This window comes from Diabrotica undecimpunctata, chromosome 4 (assembly GCF_040954645.1).
Source record: "Diabrotica undecimpunctata isolate CICGRU chromosome 4, icDiaUnde3, whole genome shotgun sequence".
Taxonomy (NCBI): domain Eukaryota; kingdom Metazoa; phylum Arthropoda; class Insecta; order Coleoptera; family Chrysomelidae; genus Diabrotica; species Diabrotica undecimpunctata.
In genome coordinates this window covers 113,973,751-113,981,064 of record NC_092806.1, presented here as the reverse complement: position 1 = coordinate 113,981,064, position 7,314 = coordinate 113,973,751, and positions in this window count along the sequence as shown.

The following is a 7,314-nucleotide window of genomic DNA, read 5'->3' as shown; positions in this document are numbered from 1 at the left end:
AGAATTCCCCAAATGTTCATCAAGGTCTCTACAAGTCTCTGTTTTGCGCAGAGATATGTTTTGCGTAAAGTGAAAATTATATACTCCATTCGCTTAGCTCGGGCATATTTTGACAGATTCATTGTCGGAAACCTACAACACAACAATTCCTACTTCTCAGTATTAATAGCTCAAGTATACTACCAAAGAATATAGACGCTTATAGAAGAATTGTTCAGTTATTTTTGAAAGTCAGCAAAAAGTGAGTCTGGTGGAACGCACGTGGTACCACGTACCACTAAGGAGCGGTCATGTCAGCTCTATTATTGCTTCTAAAATATGAAAGAGTGGGGCAATAAATGAAACTTTAGATATTTTTATATGTAGATGCTGCGTGGTCGTAGAATAGGATTAAATTTTTGCGTTTTATAAAATTTTTTAGAGAAAATAATATTATTTTAACTTTTAATAAATTAATCTTTTTAGAAAAATTATTATGATTCAAATTTTTAATTGAAATATGTACAAATCTTAAGTATAAATCAGTTTAAGACTATATTGTAATAATTTCACCAATATTCATTCATTGTGAAAATGATGTTTTATATATACATATTTAAGTGAGCCACGTGATTAGGCAACCAGATATACATACTCTCGAAGTGACAGATAGAAATTAAGAATTATTACGAATAAAAAGTGGGGTTATAATAATAATGTTAGTTTAAAATGTTTAATTTATATATATTTACTGATTTAAGTGTTTATTCTGATCTGAAAAGCCTAAATGTCAACAAAATTATTAATAGAAAAGTATGGAATTCTCTAGATCACCGGAGATGGCCTTGTTTGCGAAATGGTTTGTTCCAGAAAATTCAGACATGTATTTAATAGAACAAATGGAACATGATTTCTTACCAGATGGTTCTGGAACATCCAAAAAGATATAAATACCCGGTGATTTGGATTCAGGGAGTCAGTCAGAAAGTTTAAGTCAAGCAGTCAGAAAGTTTAAGTCAAGCAGTCAGAAAGTTTAAGTCAAGCAGTCAGAAAGTTTTTAGTCAGAAAGTTATAGTCAGGCAGTTTTTTAGTAAGAAAGTCAGAAAGTTTAGTAAGAAATATGAAAGTTAGTTGGAGTCAGTCAATCAGTTACAAATAGTCCAATTGTTTAATATAGTGAGTTAAACGAAGATTAAAAATTATGCATATATTTTAATGCACATTTATAATTATACACAAATAATTATTGAAGATTTAAAAAGTATATTAGAAGAATATTGGATGGATATTGGAAGAAATTAAAATTATATTATGATTGGAGATTAGTATAAATCAACTTATAATAATTGGATATTGGTATATTGAAAAGAAGAATAAATATAAATGCTGTTTGCTGGTTTGCTTGGTGGTTTATAAATGCTGGTGAAGAAAAATATATCTTAAATTGGTAGAAGCTGATAATTGGAAAAAGTAATTTCACAAAAACAAGGATAACCGAAGTACGAAGACATTCAGTGGTGATTAGAATCTATATAGTGGAAAACAGTTCATTTAGGCATTCAGTGAAAGAAAGGTACAAAATTTTGTTAATATAATTTAGTTAGTGTCATAACAATTTCAATTTTGAAGATAGTTTGTTTAAATTTTACATTGTCTATAGAATTTAATTAGTTTTATAAGAATATCAATTTAAAGATAGTTTATTTTAAATTTACATTGGCTAGGTTAGATATATATGTGTGTTTCATAATAGTTATAATAAAGATAATTTAAAAAAGTACTTACAAACTAATTCTTTGAGAACCGCTATAAAAACCCTATATATTATATTATTAAAAATACTCATTGCTCATCATTCAAACAAACAATACATCATAACAATATGGCGCCCAACGCGGTGGCTCTCTATTTAAAAGAATTAGTTTGGGAAGATAAGTGCTCTCATATAATTAAATTAATTATCAGTAGAAAGGAAAAATTATAGATTTTATTTTTAATTATATTTGAACAAGTAAAGTCTCAAAATGTCTCAAGGAAAGAAAGGTACAAGAAGCAAAAAGAATGAAGATGTGGAAGTAGAAACACAACCTATACAAGAGGAGAGTTTAGTTCAAGTTCCACAAGATACTGCAGAAATGAATCCAGAAAGAGAGGAAAATTTCAATATGGCAGCTTTGATGTCATTAATGATGCAGATGAACAAGACAATGGAAGAGAATACGAAAAAAATGGAAGAGAATTCAAAAGAAATCAAAGAAGACATAAAAAAATTGGAAGAGAATTCAAAAGAAATCAAAGAAGACATGAAAAAAATGGAACAAAAATTGGAAGAGAATTATAGAAAATTAGAAAAGAAAATAGAAGATAATAATAATAAAATTGTAAAACAAATGGAAAAACAAATGGATAAAAAACTTGAAGCTGCAGAGAAAAAAGTAGCAAATGAAATAAAAAGTATACGGAATGACTACAAGAAAAGGATAGACAATGAGAGGACAGAAGTAAAGAGGATTATTCAAGATAATAAGATAGATATAGAACAGAAAATAGAGTTGCAGAAATGTAACTTAGAAGTAAAAATTAACGAAGACAGGAGAAACGCCGAAGAAAAATTAGACGATATACAACAAAATATCCAAATAAATAGTAATCAAATAAGAAATGTGGAACAGAGAATAGATGATATTTCACAAATGAGAGACATAGGGAGACCTTACTTAAATTTAACAAATGAGACTGGGATTAAATTCACTGGTAATATAAAAAATTTGCATCCTAGAGTATACATAAATAGTTTAAAACATAAATTAAGATTCGTGAATAATATTAATGATATTAAAGATTATATTAGAATGACATTAAATGACAATGCAGCAACTTGGTTTGCTAGTATTGAAAATGATTTAGATAATTTTCAAACATTTGAAAATAAATTTTTAAATTATTATTGGGGTGAACTAGAGCAAGCCAAGTTTAGAGAAATTCTATATTTTGGAAAGTATAATCACAATTTAAAATCAAATATGGTAGATTATGCATTGAAACTGATAACAGTTGCAAAATATTTAGAACCACCACTTAGAGAGGATGAAACAGTCTTAAATGTATCTAGACATTTTGATGCTGATGTGGTGCAAACAGTAACTGTACAAAATATTCAAACAATAGATAGTTTTATTAATTTTATTCAAAGAATACAAAGAGGCAATATGACAAGTAATAATAATAACAGAAAAAACAATAATAACTTTCAATATAATAGAAATGATAATCAACAATATAGACAATCATATAACAATAATACTAGATATGGTGATAGTTTACAAAATTTTAATAATAATAACAGTAATCAAAATAGACAGAATTTTAATAACAATACTAGTTATAATAGACAACATTTTAATAACAGTACTAATAATAACAAACAAGATTTTAGCAATAGAAGAAATACAGAGCGACCTAACTATAACAGACAGGTAAATTGTGTTCGAAGGAATAGAAGCTGCGAAGACAGGGAACGAAGTAGTACAAGGCAGGAAAATATGAGTAGAAGTCATAGTAGGGAAAGACATAGGACATCAGATCCAAGTGGTCAGATACAATCTGAGAATTCTAATAATCAAAATTTTGTTCAGTAAACTTTCTGAATTACAAGTTAGGCCATTGCTATTATGAAAAACCTTCTGAATTTATTTCTTTAGATGAGGATAAAATTATTGACTCTATTAATTTAATTTATATAAATGCTTTGGCCAAAAATAAAATGATTAAAATTATGATAGATACTGGTTCAGAAAGTACTTTAGTCTCGGAGAATTTTATTTTTAATACATTAAAACTATCAGATATAATAAAGATTCCAAAAATTAAAATTGTTGGTGCAAATAATAAGAAGTTGGGTGAAATTGATAAACTAGCCAATTTTAAAATTAATATTCTTAATAAAGAAATTAATATGCAAGGATTTATTGTCAAGGATTTATGTGTTGATATATTAATGGGAAATGATGAATTGGAAAAGAAGAAAGTAAAGATAGATTTTGAAGAAAAAATGGTAACTTTGGAAGGGCAAATATTTAAATTTATGCAGAAAGATGAGGTGGAAGAAGGAATAAGAGTTCGATAGGATATTATTAAAAGAAAATAATGATGTTTATGAAGAAGAAATGTATTTTGATGATAGGGATATGTCCCAAAAGAATGTGAAGAATAATTATTGTAGTGAATATTTAAGGAATGGAAATTTTAAGCAGATGGATGCCTACGAGGTGGAGTGTGTAAAATTGGAAGCAAGGAATAATGAGTACATAATGAAGAATAATTTTATTTGTAAAGAAGAAGATATGATAAAAGTTTTAACTTGCCCTGAAAAATATAAATCAATAGTCATTTCCATATTGCAGCAACACAAGGGACTTGTCAATAAAGAAAATAGAATTGCACAAAATTATATCCATAGTATAAAAGTTAAAGAAGAAAAAGATTTTAAAACAAAATCATACCCAATACCATATAAATACAAAGAAGAAGTAAACAAAACAATTAATAATATGTTAGAAGATGGAATATTAGGAAGAATTACAGGAATGTCATTTTTCACTAAAATCGATTTACAGCATAGTTTCTGGTTAATACCTCTAGAAAGAAAAAGTAGACAGTATACAGGATTTCAGATAGATGGAGTAGTATATCAATTCAAAGTAGTACCATTTGGACTTCAATCATCTTGCAGTGCTCTATGTAGATGTCTTCATGATATTTTGGATCAATATGAACATTTTGTAATTCACTACATTGATGATATATTAATTTTTTCTACAACGGCTGAAGATCATGAGAAACACCTAAAAATTATAATAAACAGATTAGACAAAGTTGGACTAAAAATAAATCAAGAAAAATGTACATTTTTTCAAAAAGAAGTAATAAATCTAGGTTATAAACTTAATACTAAGGGAATAGAAATGGATCCAGAACGGACACAGGTCATTCAGGAATATAAAACACCACACAATTTAAGAACTTTAAGAGGTTTCATTGGAATAATTATTTATTATAAAAGGATGATACCAGATCTAAGTATAACACTTATAATAATAACACTAACAGCTTACTGATATATCCATTTTATTCAATAGACTTGATTTGTTAAATAGATGGTATATTTCATTGTTGTGAATAAATTTGACATCATACTTGTTGAATTTTGTACATATGGAAATTGTTTGGTACCCTAAAAATCATAATTTGGGGTTAGATACAGAATTGATTGTGTAAATGTCTTTATAAAAAGTGTAAAACTTACCAATTTATATGGATGAAAGCCTTTTGAATGGAAATAATTCCTAGATTTGTATCCTAACATCCATTGTAAAATGTAAACACACAACACACAAACTTCCATTTGACATGACAGTTTGACATAGACAGCGAACAGGGATGTATTTAATAGAACACATTTTAAATAAAAAAAAAATTGAATTATTAATTTATTAAGGTATGTGGATAAGAAAATTAATATTTAAAGAAATAATAAGTAAATTATTTATTTTAAATATTATTTTGGGGTATTGAAATGAATAGAATATAGTAGAAAGAAAAATAGTGTTTAAAAAGTTAATTTACAAGTTATATACTAGATAATAGATATTAAAAGTATTTGGTTATTTTAATAAGTTATATACTAGAGAATTTTATAAAAATATATTTATGTGAGGGCATTTTTAAGAAATTAGCATATAATAATTGTAAAAAGTTGTATTTTAATGTTGTAAATATACAGTATACTCCCTTTATAACGAACACGGTTATTACGAGGTTTCGCTTATAACGAGGTACATTAGATGTCCCCTGAAATTTCTATTGAACTATAACCATTTATAGAGAGGTAAATTTGCTTATAACGAGAGAAAATAAGATTGCAAAACGTGTTTTTTACGTTTTGGCCCGGCCGTAGCTATAAATAAATACCCTTTTTAACTGCGGGCCGCCCGCAATAAACTTCTTACAATTTATGATTCTTAGTCGGAAATGTAAAATTTATGATTCACAAGTGTCATTGTATTGGGTTGACCATTCACACCTAATAACATGGGTCCTAATAGACAAGATGTGGTAACTGTTTTAAAGGTTGTCAGAAACTTTATCCAAGGACAAAATGCAAATAAAGAAGCATAAAACTGTTTCACATCTTTAGAAAATATGATAGACAGAATACTGGACAATTTAAAGCAGTCAAAAATGACAAAATAACTTTATACGCTTTATACATATTTACAGAATACAGATTTTTTGTTTTAACATATATCATTGACAGTAAAAGTAAACAACTCTTTTTTGTTTTAATGCATTTCATTGACAATAAAAGTAAACAACTTTGTTTTAAAAACGCCATTCAAACAATATTTATTAGCATCTTATATTGCTCCGAATGGCTTCACTATAGAAAGTCAATGCTTAAGAAAACTACATATTCATATGTATGCACAATATTATTGTTGTTGGATATAACGAGATCCGCTTATAACGAGGTCATTAGTCTGCCATTTCAGTTCTCGTTATAGAGGGAGTCTACTGTAACACTATATTATATATATATATATATATATATATATATATATATATATATATATATATATATATATATATATATATATATATTATATATATATACATATATATGTATATATATATATATATATATATATATATATATATATATATATATATATATTATATATTATATATATACAGATTGAACGAATTTAAAACGGAACATACAATTTAATATATGTCTGTTTGAACTGCATTTGAAATAGTGGACCAATATAAAACTTGGACAAAAATAAATCCATACCCGGTGATAGACATTGTATAAAATATCGTTCAACTATCTGTCTCCTTTAAAGGAAAGAGGAGCTTGCCTAATAGTCGGAGAGATAGAGCCGAAATTTTGAACTGATCAGTAATATGACATTTCTCTATTGGAATTTATTCATTGTAACTGGGTTAAGACTTTGCCTTACAGACGGACGCCCCTCGTGGTACAGGGGGTGACTATACAGGGATGAAGTTGTAATTTTTTTCGGAAAAATTAACGATCGATAATATGGCTGAAAATTTGCCCAGAGTAAGATCTTGGTATAAGTAGACGAAATCCCAAAGGGCGGACGCAAGAGTGGATCCATAAGGGGTGGCGGACAGGGATGAAATTGCAATTTTTTGGGGAAAAATTAACGATAAGTAATATGTGCGCCATTTTCATGGCTCATTATTTAGCCCCTAAAAACTCTAAATCCTAAAGAGCGGACAGCTGGGTTGGTAGAGAGAGCCATA